The 25,771-nt window shown below is 44.9% G+C and overlaps 1 protein-coding gene across 9 annotated transcripts in view; it reads right to left on the bottom strand.

The window, feature by feature from the left end:
* The window catches only part of SCAF8 (SR-related CTD associated factor 8), a 219,156-nt gene that overhangs the window by 58,455 nt on the left and 134,930 nt on the right, over positions 1–25,771 (bottom strand). For 5 of the 9 annotated variants that reach the window (XR_006717669.1, XR_006717668.1, XM_045500113.1 and 2 more), the window contains one exon: positions 19,037–19,231. The exons of the other annotated variants lie outside the window; for them this stretch is intronic. The gene's annotated coding sequence lies outside the window, so the exon portion shown is untranslated. Of the gene's footprint in view, positions 1–19,036; positions 19,232–25,771 lie in introns of those variants that run through there. 9 annotated transcript variants of the gene reach the window in all.

Raw genomic sequence — 25,771 nt, 5'->3', positions numbered from 1 at the left:
TTTCTGTGCTTTATAACGCCATGTCTTCTTCCAGGAGGGCAGGAAGAATGAGAGTATGCAGTGTTCATCTCTCTCCTCGTGCTGGAATTGTTCAGGAGAGCCCCCTGTCCTGGAAGTGAGCATACCCAGGCTCCAGACGCGATTCCACCAGTAACTATGTCACCTAACCTGCCGGGCCTTCCTTCCTTCACATATACACAAGAAGACCTCAGTGGGCAAGTTCTAAAAAGGCCAATCCAACAACATTATTGGGTTCATGCGGCCCTGCCTCCATAGCTCCATACAGACCACAACCAGGTATAACCTTTTCAGTCTGTGGCAACGGCTAGGCTTAAAAGAAGTCTCAAAGTGTTAGTGTATGAAGTCAGTTAAAACCGTAAGCGATAATGTGATTAAGCTAAGTGGGTGTAAACTTCTGAAAGTACTCATTTCCCCATCTTTTGCTGTCTTAAGATCTAAGAAGTGTCTTTGGTGGAGGGGGTATCTGCTGGTTTTCTTAAATTAAGAAATAACTGTGTAAAAGCTGAAAACCACATTAAAAAGGATAGCACAGACGCCTGCTGTAAGAACATACTACATAGCCATAAAATTCAACTAGGTGGATGTGTTTAAGTAGCTGTAACTGGTAACTTTACCGAGGTACACATTGCAGAGGTGGGATCCACACACAGGAAGTCTGACCCTAAAACTGATGCTTTCAACCGCTATGCCAAATTACTTCACCATAGTTTGTTAAAATGAGAATGAACTGGGGCTGGAAAGTTTAATGGAACTCTCATAGACGCCCTAGGAACAACCAGGAATTAGGTTAAATATTTGGAAACTTCAGGCAATTAGTTCCCATTAGTAACAAAATGATACATTTCAGTAATTGAAAAACTATATTTAGTAATTACGATTTGATCTTTATGCCTCTGTGGCTGGTAAAACTTAGACGATGCCAAAACAACCATTTATTTATGTTATATTTATTTTTGAAGGCATCCTGGTTGTTACGTGTGCTAAGAAAAATGCGGAATAATTGTTTCATCTTTCTACTGTGTGTTTGGCAGAAGGGGAGACACAACTTTGTGAAATGTGTGAACGATCCACACAAAACAAAATAGGCACCAAGGTGTCTATTGCTTCAGATTATTCTAAGTATTTTGCTAGTGCGTTCATCCTTCAAATGCTGACCTAAAAGCTACTCGAGAGAAAACGACAATGAAAATATGCTCATTTTGACTATCAGTAGCTACAGCACTAGAGGAACAGAGCCATTTCCTTAAATGTGGATAAGATTTGCCAGGTTGTAACAGGATAGGCTTGTCACAGAGCAAATCAGCAACTGCATGGTAAAAGGCACTGAGACCACACTGGGGAATAAAACGAAAAAGACACAAATTTACTCAAATTGTAGGGCGGGGACATACAAGAATGATCTATTTAACACATGCACATACACACCAACACAGGCTCAATTTCTGTGTCTTTTGTTGCCAAGAAAGAGAAGTAAAGATTTCTGTCTTATCAAAAACATTTGAAATAAGCAAAGAGGAAGAAAATTTATTATGGGATTCTGGCAAAAATTTCTATGCTGGTGGATTTCAGGGATGCCTAAGTCCCTGACGGAATCGCTTCAGAGCACGTAAAATGATCCATCACCGAAGAAGGTGGATAGCAAAAAGTAAACATCAAGTACTCATGCAAACAATTCAGAGGTGGAGATAATGGTCACAAGGCTTGTATTTGGAGACTGCTGCAGTTATCAAAGTGCCTTCACATTTATGAACCTTCTGGTTCTTATAAAGGGGGACACGTGAAGCAGCTGAGATTTGAGGGCTTAGGCAGCTTGTCCAGCGTCACGTGGGAACGAGAGTGGCCGAGCCACTGAGTGGGAACGAAAACTGGGTCCTGATTCCCTGGCCAGTGCTTGATCTTTTCGACGAGCTGTCTCTGGCTAGCAACACTGCGTTATCAATGAATTCGTTATTTATTATTATTATTCATCTCTTCTGCCTAGTTTTGATGCTACCATGACCCCTCCCATATTAAGTGCCTTATGAAGAAGCCCTAACCTTGCAAAGCAGATAGAACCGTCTCCGCCATGTAACAGAGGCTTGGACTGGGGTTTGGACAAATGCCTTGCCCAGGGTCACGTGGCAAAGAGAGGAGCTGGAAATCAAAGCCACGGCGGCGGTAAGAGCTCCTGCTCTTTGCATTCACTGTGTGTGTCGTCTTGGCGTCTTCTGGGTTCTGGACCACTAAGCCCAAGTGTGCAGACGTGCTGTGCAGCCCCATCTTTCGCAGCATAAGCTGCTTCCTTCATCTAAAGCCTCATCACAAAAAAAGACACCCAGCTGCTCTACAGGTCTGCCCCAGAGCAGACACTCCGCATGGGTGGCTTATCCCAAACTCCTTAAAGAGCCAGCGCACTCCTTGTTAGCAGCTGCCAATGTGTGTCACTGTCCCCCATAATAATGGCTATAATTTCACAGAAAAGAGTAGGAGGCCAAAACGCCCACTTGTCAATGAGAACATGGCACAGAAGATGACTTTTTATTTTAATTTAAAAAAAAAAATTTTTTTTAACGTTTATTTATTTTTGAGACAGAGACAGAGCACGAACGGGGGAGGGGCAAAGAGAGAGGGAGACACAGAATCCCAAGCAGGCTCCAGGCTCTGAGCCATCAGCCCAGAGCCCAACGCGGGGCTCGAACTCACGGACTGTGAGATCGTGACCTGAGCTGAAGTCGGACGCTTAAGCCACTGAGCCACCCAGGTGCCCCTAATTTTTTAACGTTTATTTACTTTTGAGAGAGAGAGCGAGCATGAGTGGGGGAGGAGCAGAGAGAGAGGGAGACACAGAATCCGAAGCAGGCTCCAAGCTCCGAGCTGTCAGCACAGAGCCCGACGCGGGGCTCGAATGCACAGACTGTGAGATCGTGACCTGAGCCGAAGTTGGACACTTAACCAACTGAGCCACCCAGGCGACCGATTTTTTTTTTTTTTCCCAACGTTTATTCATTTTTGGGACAGAGAGAGACAGAGCATGAACGGGGGAGGGGCAGAGAGAGAGGGAGACACAGAATTGGAAACAGGCTCCAGGGTCCGAGCCATCAGCCCCGAGCCTGACGCGGGGCTCGAACTCACGGACCGCGAGATCGTGACCTGGCTGAAGTCGGACGCTCAACCGACTGCGCCACCCAGGCGCCTTTTTTTTTTTTTAATAAATAAACTGAGACACAGCAGTGCCTGGAGATGAGAGTTAGTTAATAGTCGACGGCAACTGTAAAAGTTCTAGAACCAGTTTTCTGCAGCTCAAGTTGCCACTGATGATGTTCTTTGCTGCAACGTAATTCTGAAATGCAGTTATTCTTTTATAGAGCTGGTATAATAAAGGCAAATGGACTTAGAGGTGTCCCTATACTGATGTAACTCACTTGGGTCTGCTGGTTCTGGGTAATTTACACACGTGGCTCTCTCCATCTGTGCAAACAGCCCTGCAAATCAGTTTCATGCATCCCACGCTGCAAACCAGAGAAATAAGGTTCAAGGAGGTTACCTGACCTCTTTAATTAATGAACTAATGAAACTATCTGGCCAAGACAACGCAGCTCCAGGGCGGCAGAAACAGACCTCAGGCTAAGTATGCCTGACCCCAAGTATTTTATGCCTTTCCTTTCACAAGCTGCTGCACCCCAGGTATCTGAAGTGCCAGACATGCCAACGGCCACCCCACATTGTGACACACGTGCGGGACTGCTGAGGAAGGGCCGGTGGTCACCAGAGCAGCAGGGGAAGCACACCTGCTTCCCAAACAGCTATATCCTTTCTTACTTGCAAAAACCCTGTTCTAGAAACAGGAGCCAGGCTTCCAGGTCAATTATAGGTGTCACAGAAGAGAGAAGGAGGAGGGACCAGGCAGAGTATCTCCACAGAGAGCCCATGACAGGCGAGGCAGCTGCATGGAGAAATAGAAATCAACCTAACTTTAATTCCATGGTAAAGGCTTCGTGGTCTATTTCACGTTTTACTCCCTTAAAGTAATTGTGTTCTGATTTCCAAATCAGCAGGCTGGAAATGGCCTAAAGCCTGAAGAATCATTTCTAAATGACAGTTGAGAAACAGAATCTACAGAGAGGCTCTGACCCCTTTTTAATTAATCTCCTTCATTTCTTCCCCGGCAGAATTGCCAGTGATCAGCAAAGTGACCGATCAGAATTCACTGCCTTCCTCTCCCCTGTTCGCTTACACAAGGAGGAGGTGTGAGATTATGAAGCCAGCCACAGAAAACCTGCCCAGAGTGTGATCTGTTCTGGCACGAATGCATTGGATTCATCACCAGTGGGCTAACTAAGGAGGTGGAGCGGTACCAAGAAAACTAGGTCCTTGCAAACAGACTTTCAGATCCAAGCCTCAGCCAGCCTGCCCTGCCTCGTCGAAAGGCAAGTGCCAGAGTTATTCAGGGATGCCAGACCCCAATCTGCCTCGTCCAGCTGATCCTTCTGGTCAGCCCATATGGGAGCAGGATGCCTGGCACAGATCGGAAAGTATCAGTGTGTGCAGACATGTTCTAACATCATTTGCTAATGTTTCATTGTTCTGTAGTTAAAAACCTGCTTAAAATGTGTGGAGCAACGTCCCACGTCCCATTAGATTAGAACAGTATGAAGTCTAGTGTTTCCAAGTACGGAGTGTAAGAATAATTAAAATAACATAAAGGCAATTATGCCCTATTGGGGAAGTTTATTTCCATGATGGGGGATACCCAGGGCTCCTTTATTAAACTGAGATCACATCATGTCCACACATGTATTGTGCATACAATCTTTGTGCATAGTTAATTCCAACACAACAGAAAGAACCAACATATTAGTGCTAAAACAGAACTTAGGAATTGCAGGGCACAAAATTCTCATCCTAAACATTAACAAACCGAAGCTCAGAGGTCTCCCATTTGTCTAAGGGTACACAAAGATTGGGAGTCTAGGAGACACTCTGATCTCTTGTCCTCTAAAATGCTGTATGTCCTATGATGTCCCACACTCATTTCATTCAAATATCTCAGACAGAATATCCTGGAAAATTATGCCACTTGGCATGAATGATCAATGCATGGACTTTTGAATGATCCAAATATAACAGACTTCTGGACCATCACAGACAGAGGTGTTTCCGCTGATGGTGAAGTCCACTCTCATGTGAGCTGGTGGGATGGAGACACAGGGTGTGGCAGACCCTTCTAGCAAAGCTCATTTATGGAGAAGCAGTTCAGTACACTGTTTAAGGTACACTCTGGAACCCACCCATCAGGGTTGCATCTCTGATTCTCCTTCTTATGGGGGGGGGCAATTCTTGGGTTACTGTGAGTTTGCACACCTGTACAACAGGGATTAATCCCAGCACCAAGGCTAACTGTGGGGGTTTAGGGAGGGGCCGTGTGGAAAGTGTCTGTCACAGAGGAGGCAGGAGGGATATGGATTCTTTCTCGGCCACCCATGTTCTCAGGGAGCCCTGGCGACACAGAGGAGAGCAGAGATGCTCCATCCATCGTTAGGTCACAAGAGCAACTCTGTGAGTCCTTCTCAAGCGGCTAAGGCCCCGTCACCGGCCTCCCATGGTCCATATCCCTGGGAGAGCTCGGCTCCCATCATCACCTTCTCTCTCCTGTCCTTGCCTCTGAGCTCCTCTGTGACCAACTGAAAAAGTGAACGAAAGGCCCAGAGCCCCTCACCTTCCTCATGGATCAGGGTGTTAGTAATCCCACAGGCCACACACTCTGGTTATTATGGAGTCAGGGTTCCTCCCTTCTTCACCCTCCCCCAACCATGAAACCACCCCCCTCCTCCCTCTTTACTTCTCAGCAGTCTCTCTCTCTCTCTCTCTCTCTCTCTCAGGGCCATTCCTGTTTGCAGGAGAGAATCACCCCAAGTAACTAGGAATCAGGGCACTTATATACATTTTTTTTTTTTTAAATTTCAAAGCCTTTGCCTTTGTTGAGATAAAAGGAAAACAAAGCATCCGTGTTAACATTTCACAGATGCCCTGGTAAGTCTGCACTTTGACACCCTGATGCCTTGCACTTGGGTGGGGGGAGGAGATGAAAAAGAACAAAGAGAAAGAAGAAAAGAGCAAGTTATCAAAGGCACCATTCTAGAGCCTCAAGACTGACCAGAGCGTAGGCTCCATGCAAGCCAAGCCGAGATTTGGCTTTGCTGTTGTGTCGGGGCCCCTCCCTGGCACAGGGCTTCTCAATGGCTCCTCAGGGAAGGGCAGAAGGAATGAAAGGGAATTCAACTGAATGCCATCCTGCAAGTCTGATGGTCTACTGGCTACCCTTCAATCATCTAGACCTTCTGTAATAAAAAACAGCCCTGTGACACTCTTTCCTTTGGCAGTGAAATCACCTCAACCACACGGAGACCCCCAGGCTAGAGGCTGACGCTAAATGCTGATTGATGACTTTTCCATCGGAGTTTAGGCCAGCTCTCCTTCTAGCTTAAATTTTTTTTTTTTCAACGTTTATTTATTTTTGGGACAGAGAGAGACAGAGCATGAACGGGGGAGGGGCAGAGAGAGAGGGAGACACAGAATCGGAAACAGGCTGCAGGCTCTGAGCCATCAGCCCAGAGCCCGACGCGGGGCTCGAACTCACGGACCGCGAGATCGTGACCTGGCTGAAGTCGGACGCTTAACCGACTGCGCCACCCAGGCGCCCCTCCTTCTAGCTTAAAGGTTAAAAGGTTCAACTTTGGGTTTCCAAGAACAGAGACTGTCACGTGACGGTCACATGATGCACTACCCTCGTTTTTCAATCTGGCCCATTCAAATGGTCAGTAGTGGGATGTATTCTTCCTCTCTCCCATGCTGGAGCAAAACCTGTTAATATTCATTTAGTAAAGTTGAACCCATCAGATAACAGCTTTTTAAAAATAATTTTAAAAGTTAACCTTAAAAGACTTTTAATATTTTTTAGAGGCATGCCACTTTCACGCATAAAGTATGCTCTAGAAACACAGGGCAGTAAGTAAATTTCATTTTTAGAGTACTGGGAAAAAACTGGCGTTTAAAGAAATTCTATTGGTTAACCTTCTTCATAAGGCAAAGAAACCTTTTTGAAAAGTGAACAATCATCCTTTTTTTTCTTTTTTAATTTCAATTTTCATATATCCAGTTTGCTTAAAGCAAATTCAATCTGGTGTCCTCAGCTGTCGTCACAACTGAACGGGAGAGATTATATGGCCACCAAGTTGAACAGATGCTTTTTTCTTTTTTCTTTTTTTTTTAATAGCTGCAGAAACTAATTTGCAAACTGAATTCGCGGTGAAGAATTGACATGACTGTAGTCAAAGAAATGACAAGCCACTCGCTTTTCTTGGCTGCCATTAAATAGCCCCAGGAACAGTGACCACTGGAGTTCTCAGGGCAGGATTATCCACGCACAGCCCTGTGGGACAGTGAGCCCTGAAGGAGCAAGGCCCCAGGGTTGGAGGGAAGGGACAGGTGGCCGGAAGTACCTCCGAGGACCCAGCCTGCCTCATCCACGGCCCCCTCCCCCGCCTTGGAGGACTCTACTGTGTCCGTATCAGCTCTTGACTTTATCTTATCTGTATATGCTTTATCTGTTTATCTAGAAGAAGTATTTAAAATCAGGAATTTGCTGCTTAAAAGAACCACGAGAAGGTTAAGTGAGTGAAATGAAAAGAAAAGAGAGAGAGAGAAAGAGAGAGAGAGAGAGAGACTGTTACTCTCCTTGCCCGCTTGGGCAGAACTAGTGAATGGGCTCACGCGGTCTGGTTAGTTCTCGGAACTGCGTGAATTTGCCTTCATTTCCGTCTGTCTCAAGGGCACGTAAAGTAACCAAGATGGTGCTAGGGCTCCACATCCACAGAACGAGCACCCTGCAGTGCTGGCAAATGCAACAGCCAAGGTCATCTTCACACCTGCACCGTAGTGCGGACAGGACTTGGCCCCACGACTCCACGGTCAACAGCCATCAGCCTGGCTTTAACCGAGGCCCCCTCGGTGCACCGAGTAGTAACTCTGAGGTCAGGGAGAAACAATATACTTGAACTGCACGTCTTTTCATTTTCTGGAGCAGAATAATAGTTTTCAAGAAGGCACAGCGTCTTATTTAGTAAGCTCACAGAGAACTCCAAACATGACCCAAGTTAATGAGCCACTGATAGATACTCTTTTGCTACAAACAGCACAACATCAGGGAATATCTGTTCTGGGCAAATATGAAAGCAGAACATCGAACAGGATGTGGCTTTTTAAAAAAATATGGGCGGCTCTCTACGACCACATTCTCAGAAGCCTTGACCAGGATTTGGGATAAGAAAAACTCTTCATCTGCAGTGTTTGAGAGCTGATATGTACAGCCTCTGTACCCCACACAGAATTCCCTCACGTGCTCACGAGGTGACGTGGCACAGAACATTCCAGGACACGTCCCACGTCCCACCCGCATTCCGTCCAGCTGCCCAGAGTGGGAAGACCTTAGACACTAGTGAGCGACACTTCTCAGATGTTACCAGACCCCCGGATTACAAATCCCATTACAGTATGTCATTTCCCCCCTAAAACAGGTAGGCAACAATGAGTAGAAAAAGGCTGGCTGGAGACCCCGATGGTGGTGGTCAACGGGGCCAACTCACCAGCAAAGTGACACATCCTTGCTCACTCGCCTTGCAGGGAAGGTTATTCACATCTGTGCCTTAGCAAAATGATAGATTATTACATGCCACGAGTCAGCTTAGAATAGCTCCAAGCATCCCTATCAGAGTCAGGAGTGCTATGGGACTCTAGCATGAGTTTATAGGTAGTTTCCTAGTTCCGAGCTATGAGAGTCCACTGTGTCAGACCCACGAGTGCCGAACCGCTTGGCTAGAAGCCGGTTTGCCCGGTTCCTTACAGGACCCCACGGCCTCTGGGATACAGTGTGGAAGCCACTGATCTAACATATACAACCTTTGTTTGGAAAGACTTGTTCTACAAAGATCTTAAGCAGTATCAGTGAATCTGATGAACTCATGACCCCAAGGTCAAGAGCTGAACGCTCTACAGACTGGGCCAGCCAGGCGCCCCTCCACTGTCCCTTTGTATCTTCAAAAGAAACTGCTACTTACTTTTCCAACCACCTGCCACTTAACACGGTCAAAAGCCTGTGTCCTCCCTGGCCTCTGGTGATTTCAAAGAAGCTTTTCCTGCCTCTTGGGACAACCTTGCGCTTAACTATTTATCCTTTTCCTTAAGTGACTGCTTGAGCTTATTAGCAAGCCTTTGCAAATCCTGGCAAGGGGACCGCAGAGAGATTGCAAACTTATCACTGCAGTACGAACTGGGGGGAATGAGGGCCTGACTTCCGCTCCTGACCTTCAAGCAGCCGTCATTAACCTCACTTCACAGAGGGGGACACCAGCTCCTAGAAGCTAAGTCACCCTCTCAGCTTGTACCGTTCTTGCAAGGCAGGGCCTACATTTGAACCCGAAGTCTGTCCTCTTTTTGGTGATGTCTCCGCAACAGAGGACTGCATTGTATCCCCCAACAAGGGCTCCAGCTTGGTGCAGGCCGGGTGATAGGAAGCTTCTGCAAGGCTCCAAGATAAACCCGGTCTGACAAAGGGCTCTTCTGCATCGAGAACCCACTATTGGGTTTAAGCTGCCAGCAAAAAGCATGCGAGCAAATCATCTCCAGAGAATCGAGTTGCCAAAAATGTTGTCAAAATGTCTGGCTTTCTTTCCCTCTGGAATTATGACAAGTCACACATCTTTTCACATTCTATAGCTCACTCTTTGGAACATCTCCCAGGATGCTTAATAGAGTGCCACGCTGGAGAAACTGTCCAAGGTTAACACAGTCATGGCTGGACTTACACTAACATGCCACAAGGCCACAAGCGGACAGGGCACGGAGTCATGCCGCAGGGAAGGAGGCAGCGCACGACTGGTAGTTCTAAATTAAAGTAGGAGGACCCGGGTGACAGTGAGACGGGCATTCAATGTCACTCTTTTGTTTGCATTATATTAACTCGTCAGGGATGTTGAAAGTGTTGAAAACACATACTTGACTACCAGCAAAGGAGCCGAATAAATACTATGTCTACTCATTTATTTCTTATTTACTAAAAAGAAATGAAACTCAAGCTACAATTTAGAAGTGGTAGTATGTTAGGGTTTGTCTTTAGAAAAAAAAAAATGTGTATCAAGACACCTGGGTGGCTCAGTTGGTTGGGCATCCGTCCGGCTGTGGATTTCAACTCAGGTCATGATCTCATGGTTCATGAGTTTGAGCCCCACCTGGAGTCCTCACTGGCAGCGTGGAGCCAGCTTGGGATTCTCTCTCTCCCTCTCTCTCTCTCTCTCTGCCCCTCCCCAACTCTCTTTCTCAAAAATAAATAAACATTTTACAAAATGTATATCAATCCTCAATTATATCTCAAAGTAATAATATAAAGATTACCTCAGTGGAGTGGAGCCTGGCTGACTCAGTCAGTAGAGCACACGACTTGATCTCAGGGTTGTGAGTTTGAGCCCTATGTTGAGCGTAGAGATTACTTAAAAACATTTATTAAAAAAAATTATCTCAGTGGATATATGATATATTCTTTATTTTTGGTTTATTCCAAATATACCCAAATATATCTTTTATATTTCTTAAACTGCCTGGGCAATTTTTTTTTTTTTTTTTTTTACAGTTAAGTAACCAGACATTTGGTGGTGGATATAAAATAAAAAAAGATATTCTGGTGTCACCTCGCTTTATTGCTCTTCAGAGATACTGTGTTCCGTACAAATTGAAGGTTTGTGACAACCCTGTGTCAAGCAAGTCTGTTAGTGCAAATTTTCCAAAAGCATTTGCTCACTTCCTGTGTTTGTGTCATAATGTGACACTTCTCACAATATTTCACATTTTTTATTATTATATTTGTTATTGTGACCTATGATCAGTGATTATGACTTGCTGAAAGCTCAGATGATGGTTAGCATTTTTCAGCAATAAAATATTTTTATTTTATTTATTTTAGAGAGAGGATGTGTGCATGCGAACAGGGGAGGGGGCAGAGGGGGGGAGAGAGAGAGAATCTCAAGCAGGCTCCACGCTCAGTGCAGGGCCCAAAGCAAGGCTCGATCCCATGAACCTGGAATCATGACCTGAGTCAAAATCAAGAGTTGGACACTCGACCGACTGAGCCACCCAGGTGCCCCAGCAATGGAGTATTTTTAAATGAAGTATACACTGTTTTCAAAAAAGCATAATGCTATTTTGCACACTTTATACACTACAGTGTAGTATAAACATAACTTTTATATGCACTGGGAAACAAGAACTTACTTTGACTCGCTTTATTGTGATACGTGCTTTATGGTGGTGGCCAAACCCGTAATATCGCTGAGATACGCCTGTACCCATTTCTCACTTATATAGTCCTTTGTGTTCTCAAAAGCTCTTAACTACAACTACTTAAATGGCCCTCCGCAACCAGATGCGGTTAGATGGATTCCAATCTTGTTTTGTTACATGTACAAATGAAACTGCCAACCGAGTATTCATGATATCCATGCTGGGGGTGTGTTTCTAGTAGTGAGGTAAGTAAGCCCTTTCCTCTGCTGTCTCTGTCTCTTTAGACAGGTCCTCTTGGGTCCGAGATACTTTTTCTCTTGCAAAGAAAGCAACACATCTCTGAAGTGAATAAATTCCACAACCCTCATCTTTTACCACTAAATTCTGGCCACTCGTCCTCAATCTCAGGGTCAGTCGGCAGTTAGCTGAGAGAAGCGTCTCAAGTAATTCCTTGGGTTTAGTTCCAATGATCAAGTGCAAATCTGCAAATTATTTCTTTTAAATAAGAAGTTGAAAGGATTCAAGGTTATCCCTGTCTCAGTCACTATCATTTATGTTCCGTGTTTTCTTGAGTGGGAGAAAGGGAGGATGCGTTAAGGGGGTTTCTTGTGTAAACAGCGTTCATCGCATCCATTTCAGTTGAACAAAGGTTCTGAGTGCACCGTGGCTCTAACCGGTGGGGCCACAGATTGAGAGCAAGGCTGACACTGGGGCTGATTTCTTTTAGGAAAACTGTAAAGAACACGGAAACATCCTAAACTCTGGCAAATCAATACGCATCAGGGAACCAGGGGATAGGGTTGCCAAATATAGCAAATGAAAACACTGAAGAAATAACTCGTAGTATAAGTATGTCCCAAATATTGCATGGGACATAACTTACACTAAAATTCACTTGTTATGTATCTAAAATTTAATTGAGTTGGGTGTTCTGCATTTTATTCAGCACCCCACCAGGGCGTCAACTGTGTGGGGACCTCAGGGACACTGAGCCAACATAACAGGTTGTGTTCATTTCCACAGCAACATGGTTAATCTAGAACTGAAGATGTTTTTCAGGATGTGTATCCTTACCTACTTATTCCCGACTATAAGAATGCTCCCTTTGCAAGTTCCCTCCTTTCTCTCCAGCGGGTAATTACTGTGAGCTTAACCACATGCCTGAGATGTTCCAGGAGCTGGGGACAAAGAGGTGGTAAAGCACTGCCTCTGTTCTGGGGCAGTTCACACGCCGGCAGAAAGAGAATGAAAGCAAGTGGACAGAAGTGTGCTATCAATGCAAGCGGAGTAGGTGAAAGACGGTCCCAGAGGCTGAGGGTGGGCACTGCTTTAGACAAGGTGCTCTTCAAAGCTTTGTCTAAATTCAGACAGACGGAATGTGCGGGAATCTGAGGAGTGTGGAAATGTGACAGGGTATGCGTGTACGTGACAGAGAGAGAGGGAGAGAGAGACTGAGATTGAGAGAAAGGAGATGAGAATAAGAGGGGAAATGGTCACCCGACATCCTCAAAGCAAAGCACGGGTAGGAGCCACTCAGTGCCAACAACAAGGAGCCTTCAGGCGAACCCTGTAGCACAGGAACCCAGCGTCCTCAGTAAGGAAGCGGCCGCCTCCTTTAAGAACACAGACCATCTCCCGAAAATCAACCGTAACGCCGTTTACACACTGTGTTTAGAAAGGACACCTGCGACCGGGAAAACCGCTCCCTCGTGTCCTACCAGCGTGTCCACGAGGAGTCGGGAGGAATGTGTGTGTGACCACCACCTGGACCAACATTCCCCGCTCAGAGCAACTAGCCGACTGGATTGTGGTCTCCACACGGGAAGTAAAGCCCCCACGGCTCCTGAACCCTTCTTCTTTTCAAAAGGACAAGGGCAAATATCTGCTCTTTGGTTGTGGTCACGGCAGCACTGACCGGAGCCAGGAACCTTGCCATCATTTAACAGTTATAGTTAATGACACTGTGCCTTTGACTTAGCACCCAAAGTTCTGAGGAAGGACTTCCTTTTAGATCCACAACAATAAATACTTTGTTCTAGATATAAAGGTATATCAAAATATCTATCCTTAACAATCTACCTATCTGAAAGAAAAGCGTTGTTGGTGGGTTTTTTTAAGAATTAAGTAAAAATCCACAGCTCACTTTGACGTGTAGGAATGCGTGCTGCTCTCTGGCATCCAGAAGGGTCGATATGCAAATTAGATTCTGCAGTTTCATTTCACCTGCTTCTACCTTTCATTTCAATCAGGTTCGACCCTGAAGGGTAATGATCAAATCAGGGAATGAACCAGGTTGAAACTGATGCCTTTTTTCTACAAGATAACCCAAACTTTTTAGGTTGTTTTAAAAAAAAATTTTTAATGTTTAGTTTTTGAGAGAGAGACAGAGTGTGAGCAAGGGAGGGGCAGAGAGAGAGAGAGAGAGAGAGGGAGACACAGAATCCGAAGCAGGCTCCAGGCTCTGAGCTGTCAGCACAGAGCCCGACACGGGTGCTCGAACCCACGAACCGTGAGATCATGACCTGAGCTGAAGTCGGACACTTAACCGACTGAGCCACCCGGGTGCTCCTACTAAACTTTTTAATCTTGAATCACACACCCAAAAAAAGGAGACCATCTCAAATAGCCACATCTTCTATAGCAACAATTCAGAATTTGCACGTGATGCTTTGAGCAACCACAACCACACAGAAATATAGAATACCGAGTCAGAACCACAGAATCTCAAGTCCAAAGGGGCTCAGACCAATGCCCACTTGGATCCCTGAGTTGTCTCTCACCCCTGAAAGTGGCCTTTGTCCAGGGAGCCTCCCTAGGGGCTGGGCCTCTCCTGAGGCTGCCATTTCTTCTGGGACACCTTTGAGGGCTAAGAAGCCTGAATCCATGCCCTCTGGTGTCACAAAGGATAAGTCCAATCTTTCTACCGCACTTCACTTCTTCTAAACCAGTGGTCATAAAACCCTTCAAATATTCTCTCACGTGAGTATACGAATCCTCATCTGCCTTATACAGACTCCCCCAAATCTGGATCATTCTCCCAGGGACACATTTGAAACACGTCCCTTAAGGTACGGAAACTGGAACTGAATTTGAATCTTCAGATGGAGTGTGATCTGTGTGGAGCCGGCCAGCATGGTCAAGGATGACCACCCATCTCAGTGAGAACCAGATTCTGCTGCTGTAGACACCTGAGCCTTCTCCTTGGTGTCTGACAGCCATGTGAGTCTGACTCTGTCTCTTCCTCACAGGTTACTTTTTTTTTTTCTTTAAGTTTTATTTATTTGTCTTTTTAGTAATCTCTACGCCCAACATGGGGCTCCAACTCACGACCTCGAGATCAAGACACGCACGCTCCACCGACTGAGCCTGCGCCCCCCTCATGGGTTACTATTAAGCAGCATCGCTTTATCTCACACTTGCAACAAGTAAGTTTTCTGGACCCAGGGACAGAACTCACGCAACATTTTAGTTTTCTTTTCCACCTTCATACGCCTTCCATGCCGTAGGTTTAATCAGCATGCAGGCTATCCATTTCCTCATTCAAATCAGCAGTAGGGAAATGGAAGAAGGCAAAGCTGAGGTTAGACATCTGTGTCCCATTTCTGCCTCTTTAGATCTGCAAGAGCACTCAGAACGTAGACATCGCTGCCACAGCACTGAAACCTCCTCTTGGAGACTTGTCCACGCTGGCCCCGTGGGCCAGCCTGTGACTCCTTGTTCCTGGCTGTCCTCGTCCCTTGCCCCCCTCATTTCATCTTGGTGCTTCTTCTTTATCCATTTGAGTTTGCTTTCCTCCCTGTGACCGAGGCTGTGGCTTTGTCTCTGCTTCACACTGTCAGGCAACGGCAGGTAGAGAGGGTTGGCCCCCCCCCCCGACCCCATGCTCTACTATGCGATTGGGGGCCACCCTTATGGTCCCGCCTGTAGGGCTGACACTGGTGCACTAGCCAGCATCTGGGGTTGGGGAGCGGGGGGGGACGAGCCAGTCGGCTGCACTGCCATCCAGGCCTGATTTCTCCATCCTTTCCCTAAACAGATCTTTAGCAACTTTCTTAGAGACCTTCCTCGCATCCTGACACAGAGCATCTACAACATTTTTCATGGATCAATCAAATCACCCTATTTAAAAGCCGCAATCTTACTTCTGGCAAGAATTCTTCTCAGTGAACCTATGCCAGTTCTTTGGGACACAGAATCCCTTTTTAATAGCTGACAAACCTTTCAATTAACTCTTTTTAGCATCACACTGGGAATGATGACAAGTCCACTGGCCTGTAGTTCTAGGAAACTACCTTCTTCTTTCCTTGAAAATCAAAACATCCGCCTAGCAAATTCCAAGCACAGGAATCCTTTCTTGCTTCCCACAATTTCTGGATTTTGCAGCAATTTTGAGGTCAACCTATAAATTCTGGTTCGCAGCGATGTAATTTTTCAAGGCCTGGGCTGCTGTGAGAATAACGGGGGTCTTCTCGTTGTCATCTGACCTTCCCTAGATTTTTCCCTCTTATGTCGAGTGTTTGCTCTGTCTGTTAATGTAACGCCCCCTGCCCCCCCGCCCCCTGCCCCCGCCCCATGCCGTGGGACTCTCCCTTCCTCACTGTTTTCACCCTGAGCAACATGGAGAAGACACTGGTGCTGTCTTCAGTATTTTACATAAGCCGCATCTCAAACCAACCTGTAGCCTCCTGGCTGGCTTCCTAGAGCGTTGCCCTACTTCTCCTGGCCACCTTGGACCGTGCATCTTTCCCCAGAACTGTCGTTTGCACAAAGACCTTGTTTCTTCTTCATCGGGACTAGGCGTCACTTTGCATATCATAGCTGCATTACATTATTGAGTTCATTAGCCCTCCCGTGTCCACTTCCCTTTTTGAAACCCTACCTCCTGAATTTATCTCTGAGCCCTTTGAAATCTGTCTCCCCAAAACTGTCACAGTTCAAGCAGTAGGCCAGCCACACATGCTCGATGCCAGTATTATGCACGGCCACATACTTAGGGTAACAGCTACCCGCTCGCTTTACACCGTGCCTTTACCATAGATTCCCATCAGCGCCCAGGACAAACAGGCATCATTATCGCCATTTTTGTGGAGAGATACAGAGAGATTAAGCCTGTGGCCCAAAGCAACCTGGTGAGCAAGTGGCAAAATAGGAAAAGCACAGCTCTGGGTGACACCAGGGCTCAGGTGTTTCCTCCAACCTACATGGCCTTATACTCTCTAAAAAGTTTTTCTTTTCCTTTTTTTTTGTTTAAGAGGATGATTTTTTTTTTTATTTTTTTTATTTAAAAAAAAAATTTTTTTTTCAACGTTTATTTATTTTTGGGACAGAGAGAGACAGAGCATGAACGGGGGAGGGGCAGAGAGAGAGGGAGACACAGAATCAGAAACAGGCTCCAGGCTCTGAGCCATCAGCCCAGAGCCTGACGCGGGGCTCGAACTCACGGACCGCGAGATCGTGACCTGGCTGAAGTCGGAGGCTTAACCGACTGCGCCACCCAGGCGCCCCAAGAGGATGATTTAACTACTGCTTTTCCAATGTTTATAGCTACTATTTCATTCTTTTTTTCCAACTGCATTTTTTATTTTTATTTTTAGTTTATTAAGTGTTTACTTAGAGAGAGGGAGAGAGAGAGCATGAGTGGGCGAAGGGACAGAGAGGGAGGGAGAGAATCCCAAACAGGCTTCACACCGTCAGCGTGGAGCCTGACGCAGGGCTCGATCTCATGAACCATGAGATCATGACCTGAGCCGAAATCAAGAGCTGGACACTTAACCGACTGAGCCACCCAGGCACCCCTGCATTTTTTATTGTGATCTCTCTCTATATATATATTTTTTGAGGTACAGTTGACATAAGACTATGTTAGTTTCAGTGAAATAGTAGTGAAAACCTTCTTTTTGCAAAGTTTTACTCTATATACTCATAGATTCTATATGGCAAATAAAAATCTTCTTCATTTTTAGGAATAAAAAATATGCCTTGGGGCACCTGAGTGGCTCAGTCGGTTTCACATCCAACTCTTGATTTCCGCTCAGACTGTGATCCCAGGGTTGTGGGATCAAGCCCCGTGCTGGGCTCCATGCTGAGTGTGGAGCCTGCTTGGGATTCTCTCTCCCTCTGCCCCTCTCGCCCACTTGCATACTCTCTCTCTCTAAAAAACAAACAAAAAAAATGCCCAAATTTAGGACTAGGTGATTTTATTGTTTCCATACTTATCTCTATCTTATATTTTTTCCTACAGTATGCATTACTTGCATGACTTTTAAAATAGAAATAATAATAAAAATAGAACCCGCGTGTTCTGAGACACAATTTTATCCGTACAATGGGACAGATACTCTTTACTATTTAGCAAAAGTTAAAAACAAATTACAAAAGGGAAGTTTTGCAAAGTTAAGGGGCTTCACGACTGGCATTTTTATTATAAAAATAGGAGAAAGATACATTTCTTTATTTTTTTAAAGAGGCACCTGGTCAGCTGGATTGGGCGGGGGGTGTGGCAGGTCTGTATTAACTCAGGGCTCCGCTGTCTCCGCCACCGGGGAGTAAAAGCTAATGTCTCCCCCTGTGCTCCCATTTTGAGTTGACTGGAGCAGTGTCCAGGAGTGGAGTCTAACTAAAGGCCTTCTGTTTTCCTCCCCCACCCTATCTCACTTCTACCTGGGAGCAAATATGATTCACGTAGATGGGCACAGAGTGGGCCCGCTCCCATAGGCCTTAGTAAATTTGTTAACTAACGAATGTGATAATTGGGGGAGTTCTCCTACATATTTTACCAACATCTATAGATTATTATGTGCATTGTACGAATCTCAAGTGCCGAAATTAGAAGCATGGTCTTAAAGGAACCTGGGCATTTCTTGGGCATGCTAAGGAACCTGTCCAAGGTTACACGGTTAATTAATGACTAGAGAAGTCGAGGACTAAAACTTAAACTCTATTTTTTTAAAAAACTTAATGTAAATTGTTTTTTAGATAAACTCCTGAGTTAATTTAAATAGCTAAATTCTAATCCGAGCAAATCTCAGTTTGGAAATCAGACGTCTATGGTATATAGTACAAAGAGGAACACTTTTTCTCAGTTGAACAGTTATGTAGATTTATATGCATATTTCATAGTTTTAAAAAATTACAAAGATCAATGGTTTGGTAGCTGGCTGAAATAATTCCATATTTTAAAAATCTGTAGGAGGCATCTGTTAGCAGTTTTGAGTTTCTACCGCAGACTAACAATTTGGTGATAGCAAGCTGTCTTCCAATTAATGTTCCAGAAAACATTTTATTTCAAGATTTTCAGGTCCAGAGCCAAGATTTCCTGGGATTCAGTTATATGAAGCATCGTAGTTTTTGCCTTTTATAAATTTTTCACATCTAGGGTTAATAAGCAGTGCGTCTTGAAAAAATGTTTCGACTTCCTAAAAAAGTTTAACCGAGACCTGCCTTTAATCTTTCCTACCCTAGTGGATAAAGTCGAAAAAACATTTAGAATCGCCATCACATTATATTTGTATCATTCCTTTCTCAAAATTATACAATTTCCCGTGCGTGCATGTGTGTGTGTGTGTGTGTGTTCCCTTAGCAGACTCCACAAGCGTTCACCCTCCCAACGAGGTTCACTTGGTTTTCTGAGGCTCGTTTCCCCACACCCCCACAGGGTTCATTGTGTAAAATCACACCGTCTACCATCTTCAAAACGCAGGAGACTAACCTTCCTTATGAAGCCTTTCGGACGACTTCCTCTTAGCCGCCAGACCTGGATCCATGGAGTCACATGCAACACACTGGGTACATATTTGGTTTCCATGCTTTCCTGCCTTCTGTTACTATTACGCTCGGAGCTTCTAAATGGAGGACGGCACTTAATTTCTCTAGCACCCAACACAGGGCCTGGCCACTCAATTATCTGTCGGGTGAACAAATAAAACAAGACCTAAAGCCAAACTGATTACCAATATGCGCTCATTCTTAATAGTTACAACTTTTCCTTTTTCTGTACTATTTCAAATAATAATGCAGAAAAGTAAAAATCTATACTAATGCTTTTTTTGTTTTCATTTGAAAACTGAGAAAAAAATAGTAGACAAAGTCTCATGTTCTGGCATTTACTGTCTGTCTTGTCCTATAGCTCCTGGTTTATAAACTGTCAGGTCTATGAGCCTATAAACTTTATGGATATGGGACTAGTATCTTATCCAATCCCCCATCAAGTATAAAACCACCACAGTGTTAGGCACAGGCACCGGAAAATTATTTGGGGGAAATGCCTAGGAGGGAGGCCAGCATGTGCTTACTCTCCTCAGATGGGAAAGAGAGAACAGAAGCAAATAAAGAGAATGTGTGTACATGCAAAAGGCTGTTATCACTAGAATTAGCACAAGTACAAGCAGAGAAGTCAGGAGGAAATTGGGCACACAGTGTGCACGTCAACCTCTTGGAAAGAAAAAACCGGGAAGTTTCCGTACGTGCTGATCCAGGCAGGCCCCACACCGACCACCAGGGACAGCACAGAAGCTGTAGGGGAGAATGGGTGGGGAGACATTGTAGGTAACTGGTCACTTGGCCTCCAGGACAGCCAACAGTCAGATGTTTTATAGCTCTGGGAGTGTTAAACTTCTACTGTGTGAAGCTAAATGTATATGTATACATACATATATGTGCAGTTAAAAACTATAAATATTGGGGCGCCTGGGTGGCTCAGTCGGTTAAGCATCCGACTTCAGCTCAGGTCATGATCTCACGGTCTGTGAGTTCGAGCCCCGCGTTGGGCTCTGGGCCAATGGCTCAGAGCCTGGAGCCTGCTTCCGATTCTGTGTCTCCCTCTGTCTCTGCCCCTCCCCCATTCATGCTCTGTCTCTCTCTGTCTCAAAAATAAATAAAAACGTTAAAAAAAAAAAACAACTATAAATCTTTTTGTTGCTGTGTAACACCATCCACACCAGTACAGAATGGGCACTCGGTCAATTTCATTTTTTTTGAACTTCAGGCTGGGATGTGTATGTTGCCACCGTGGTAGAACTGGCGTCTACTGAAGTGCCTAAAAAATGTGGCAGGTAGGCACTATTTGCTGAATGAATGGTTTCTTACTAAGCCCTTAACACTTAGAATACTCTGGGATGGAGTGCCCGGGGTGGCTCCTCCGTAAGCACCTGGCTCTTGATTTCGGATCAGGTCACGATCTCACGGTCCTGAGATCAAGCCCTGCATCAGGCTCTGGGCTGAGCATGGAGCCTACTTGGGATTCTCTTTCTCCCTCTCTCTCTCTGCCCTTTCCCTACTCTCTTTCTCTCTCTCTCAAAATAAATAAATGAATGAATGAATAAAATAAAATAAATATCTAAAACCTTGGTGATGATGGTCTCATTACAGGTGACATTGCCAATGGAACATTTATAGAGCATATGCTAGGACTGTCTCTAGAACAAGGTCTCTGCACATTTTTTATCCTCACGTTTTGGGAAGACAGGTGTTAAGGCAGTTTCATGAATGAGAAGTGGGCTTAGGTGTGATAATGGTGTAAGGTAGGTATCAGAGGCCAGATCTGAACCCCAGTCTTCCAATGCTCTTTCCACTGTACCCCAGCTGCCAGTGAAAAGTCCAGACCCTGGGTGTGACATGTGTTACAGAAGAATGCCACTTCCCACCTTTGGTTGTTAGGAAACTCAGTGAAAATTATACATTACCTCCTTGCCCCAAACTAGAGCGATCAGAGCTAAAAAGTATAATTTGGAAAGCAGGCATAGAGAATACTAAGAATTCCCACAGACAACTCACCACCTCCTTCCCTCCCAAGTGACTATTCCCCTCCAGAAGAATACAAAGAGAAGACTTTCAGCTGACATTAGACAAATCGTAGCCTATGCTCCACTCATCCTTCAAGCCCCTACCATCCAGGCTTTATTGTAGTGTGTGCTTACACTCTACCAGTGAGCCTTCCCGACGGCCACCCCATCTACCTATGCACTCTCGGCCAGATCCCACATCCCCTGGAGTCCTAGGAGTTACTGAGCCTGTCTCCCAACCTCACCCACCATCACCTGCCCTTTGTTCTGCCCTCTCATTATCTCCAACCTTGCTCCCTGTTCCTCTGGGCCCTGTCTGTGCATTCCACAAGGAAGGTGCAGTATCATAAGAAAGGAAGGAAGGAAGGAAGGAAGGAAGGAAGGAAGGAAGGAAGGAAAAGAAAGAAAGAAAGAAAGAAAGAAAGAAAGAAAGAAAGAAAAGGAAGGAAGAAAAGGAAAGAAAGAAAGAAAGAAAGAAAGAAAAGGAAAGAAAGAGAAAGAGAAAGAGAGAGAAGGAAAGAGAAAGAAAGAAAGAAAAAGGAAGGAAAGAGAAAGAAAGAAAGAAGTGAAGGAAGGAAGGAAGGAAGGGAGAAAGAAAGAAAGAAAAGAGAAAATTTCCCACCCCAAACACAAACCTGTACAATCCTACCACTCTTTCCTTTCCACAGTCGAGTGGTGCTTCCAGTAAAGGGAGCAGTACATTTACTTAGTGCTCCCTTACACTTTGTAAACACAGCCACTGCTAAGTTTTAATGTATGTGTAAATATTCAACCTAATTGAGCACTTAGCATGATATGGGATGAATATTTTTAGCTAAGTATAATAAAGAGTGGTAATTTTAAATAAAGTTTCCTTGGGGAGTATAAGGAATGTTCAGGGCTTTCCAAAAAAGTGTCTTTCATAAACTGCTTACTGCCAAGTGTTCTCCCTGCTAAGGGGATGCTGGTCAGCTGTGCTGGAGAGTAATGGGGATCCTAAGAGCTGACTTTGGAAACAAGTCAGAACACGACCCACATCCATTTCCCATTTAGATTCCTGAAGAACGATCAAATCCAATGTATATAAGATGCCTTCTGCTTGCTCCTCAGATAGGAAAACATACAACAGAATCAAACAAACTATAAGGCTGACATAAAACGAAAAATGAAATGTCTACCCAAAGAATTGTAGTCTAGAGCAGTGTAAGACCTAAGGGGGAAAAAGTGATTGTTTCCTGATAGGGTTACTGAAGGTCAGAAGTGAACTTTTAGGGAAAATTAAAGTTTGCTATGGTATTTTTTCATCTTTCAAAGTAAAAACTAAGCTCCTTTCCTTTAACAGGTAACGTGGAATGCACCTGTCCCTGTCATCCACTGATCTCTCTCGAATATTCCATGGCTTTTCCTTATGGGCCAGAACCCTCATGCCCAAGGGCATCAGAGTGATTCTCTACCTCCTGTCCTCCCTCAAATCAGCGCCAGCTTGTGGCTTGACAATGAGGTGGGGATTGGGGCAGACACACTGTGAACAGGGAGAAAAAGTGGCTCCTGAAACGTTATTTAAAGAGATCTAAATCTATAGCATGTAGGAGCCTTTGAAAAAAAAAATCTGAATAAAATAATAGTCATGAGTACTCAAGTACATACAAGGCACCGTGCTAAAACTACACATGCATGATTTCACGCAATCCCCAAATGGCTCTCTGAGGAAGGTACTGTTCGTGGAATCCCTGTTCTACGTGAGGGAATCTGGGCATAGACAATTCAGGTGCCTTCCCCGCCATCTCAACGCTGTTCTGTGGGAGACACTGGATTTGATTGAGATCAACCTCAAAGGCTCATGTGCTTTTAACAGGACCTAATACCTCCTGTTTTACATGACGCCATCTTTGCACTTAGTTTCAAGTAAAACAGAGTTGTTGCTACTGTTTTCATTCAACAAAAATAAACTTTCTTAATTACACTGGAAGAACTTCAAAGTGTTTTCAAATGGAAAACACAACTAAGCAGTGCACATTCAGAAAGCCATTTGGTGTTGAGAGGAAAAATGATGGGACTCAATGTTCTACACATGCAAGAAAAAGTCAAGGCCATAGCCAACATCCCTCTTATACCTAAAATTAAAAAACTGGTCCCTTGAAAATCAACCAGAAAAAAAAAAAAAAAAAAACAAGAAAGAAATAGAGGCTTCAGAGTTAAATATGGATTTGTGGTTGTGTGAACTAACTTGGAAAGAAAACAGACGACTCCTTGTCTACAATAAACATTAAATCTCAGTTGTCTACAATGTTGAGAAATGGGATATTCCACATAAGATAATTTTGTCGGGACTACAAATGTGCACGCGGAATGTAAGCCCAGTTCAGCGGCATACTTGGACACGCCAAAATGCAAGGCCTCTGGCTGGGGTTTGCTCTTCATTAAGAGACTCCCATTGTTGCTCACAATGTGATGCTGTCTCCCGCCCACACTAGATGCCAGCCTCGTTGCCGGACTGTCTTGCTCAGGACAGCTCATCAGCTTCGTCTCCGTACTAACCGCGCACTAGAAAACCGGATGGCTGAGAATCTTAGAGCGGTGTCTGGTATCAACCTGAATCCATTCTACGGTCCCTACGTGGGTTTCATAAGAGACTCGTCCGCGTTCATGTAGACCAGGAGTAAGCTGGACCCTCGTCCTTGTCCTTCAAGCCGCCTTTGAACGCATACGTTCTCTCCGTTAACTCCCAGATGGCTTGATGCCCCCTACAGCGAGACCCCGGGCCTGCTTGCTTGACCACATCCACCTTGACCAGCTGTCCTGGCCATGACCTGGCCTGCCCAAAGCTGTCGTGCTTGGCTTAGCCCTCCCGATCCTATGTGTTCCTCCAAAACAGGCCTTGTCACAACTGCTCTGGCTGCTCAGGAGCCTCCGGTACCCACTTCCTGGTTTTTACTGGCTGTGTTTCAGAACAATGGGAGATCATGGATAAGGAATTCTAAATCAGTAAGGATTTCTTTTTTTTTAATTTTTCAATGTTCATTTATTTTGTAGAGAAAGAGAAAGACAGAGCGTGAGCAGGGGAAGGACAGAGAGAGAGAGGGAGACACAGAATCTGAAGCAGGCTCCAGGCTCTGAGCTGTCAGGACAGAGCCCGACGCAGGGCTCGAACCTAGGAACCGTGAGATCATGACCTGAGCCCAATTCGGACACTCAATCGACTGAGCCACCCAGGTGCCCCAGGCAGGATTTCTTATAAGCACTGGACGATTTGAGTGGTTTGGGAACTAAATGACCAGTTTGTTTAGTTCTCAGGTGTATCACAACAGACATTCTAATGTCTCTCGACAGGAAGTGCTATGATACTAGCACGGCAGGTATCAGGCACTCCAGATGCATAACCGATTTAGTGGGGCACAAGCTCTTACAGGTGGTTCCTCACACAGAAACACTACCTGAGTTTACGATCCCATAAAGTAGCAACGTTAGACTATGAGATTAGAGACTATGAGAATATTTTCAGAGTCTGCACATATTCACGCAGTCTGAACATACGCCAACATCTTTGGTTTACTAAGTAAAGTTTTATAGTGACCTGTTCATGTGGGTTGGACAGAGCCAGACTGGATAATTCCTGCCAGCTCTTTGAGGACACGGCCAGGTCTCTCACATTCACTGCTGTATCACCACTGCTCCCCGTGGCACGCGGCATATGGTAGGCACTCAACAAAAATCTGAGATAAATGTCTAACTCAAGGCTAAAAGTCATTCCAGGGCTTCAGCTCTGTGCCATCAATCTTCCTCAAACACATCAGCAAGTTGCTATTTCTGCCTTCCCCTTCACAGCTGGTAGATTAACCTGCCAAATTCTGACAACTTCCATTCTCCCTTCTAAGTCATTCAAACTTCGTGTGTTGTTGTATGACTTGTGACTATTACATTACATGCATCTGATTTCACAGTTAAAAGTATGAGGACCATATAATTTCTTCTCCATGGAAGGACATTTCAAGATTGAAAAGAAGCACTATTAATAATCACACTGAGACAAGAGACATAAACTAGGGATCTCTGGGGCAAACGGGGGCATACGGTTATGCTCATTTTAAGTAGGGTGATAAAGAATCTCAGCTTAGCCAAAGTGAATTCTGACTACACATCCTGGACCGAAAACAGAGAAGACTGGTACAATTTTGAGGACAAGTTAAATGGGACGAGGGCAACAGCAGTGGCCTGTTCTATTTCAGATTATCCCACCAGAGGCACAAATGTTAAAGGTAGCAAGACTGGCAGTTCTAAGGGTACTACTACAAGATGGCTTAAAAATAAAACAGGGCACCTAGGTGGCTCAGTTGGTTAGGCAGTCAGCTGTTGATTTCAGCTCAGGTAATGATCTCATGGTTCGTGAGATTGAGCCCCTTGCTGGGCTCCACACTGACAGTGCAGAGCCTGCTTGGGATTCATTCTCTCTCTCTCTCTCTCTCTCTCTCTGCCTCTCCCCTGCTCATGTGCTCTTTCTTACTGTCTCTCAAAATAAGTAAATATTTAAAAAAAATAAAACAATTTGCATTGGTTGGAAGCATAGTTTTTAGAGAATTAAATCACAAGATTCCCTCTTCTCCCAGTATAACTTTATACTTTTCTCAGTAACCAGGAAAGATTCCTAGGCCAGACCCTTTTAGCCAAAAAGTTCCCTGTATAGTACC

The sequence above is a fragment of the Leopardus geoffroyi genome, chromosome B2 (genome assembly GCF_018350155.1).
Source record: "Leopardus geoffroyi isolate Oge1 chromosome B2, O.geoffroyi_Oge1_pat1.0, whole genome shotgun sequence".
Taxonomy (NCBI): domain Eukaryota; kingdom Metazoa; phylum Chordata; class Mammalia; order Carnivora; family Felidae; genus Leopardus; species Leopardus geoffroyi.
This window is presented reverse-complemented; position numbering and strand designations above follow the sequence as displayed.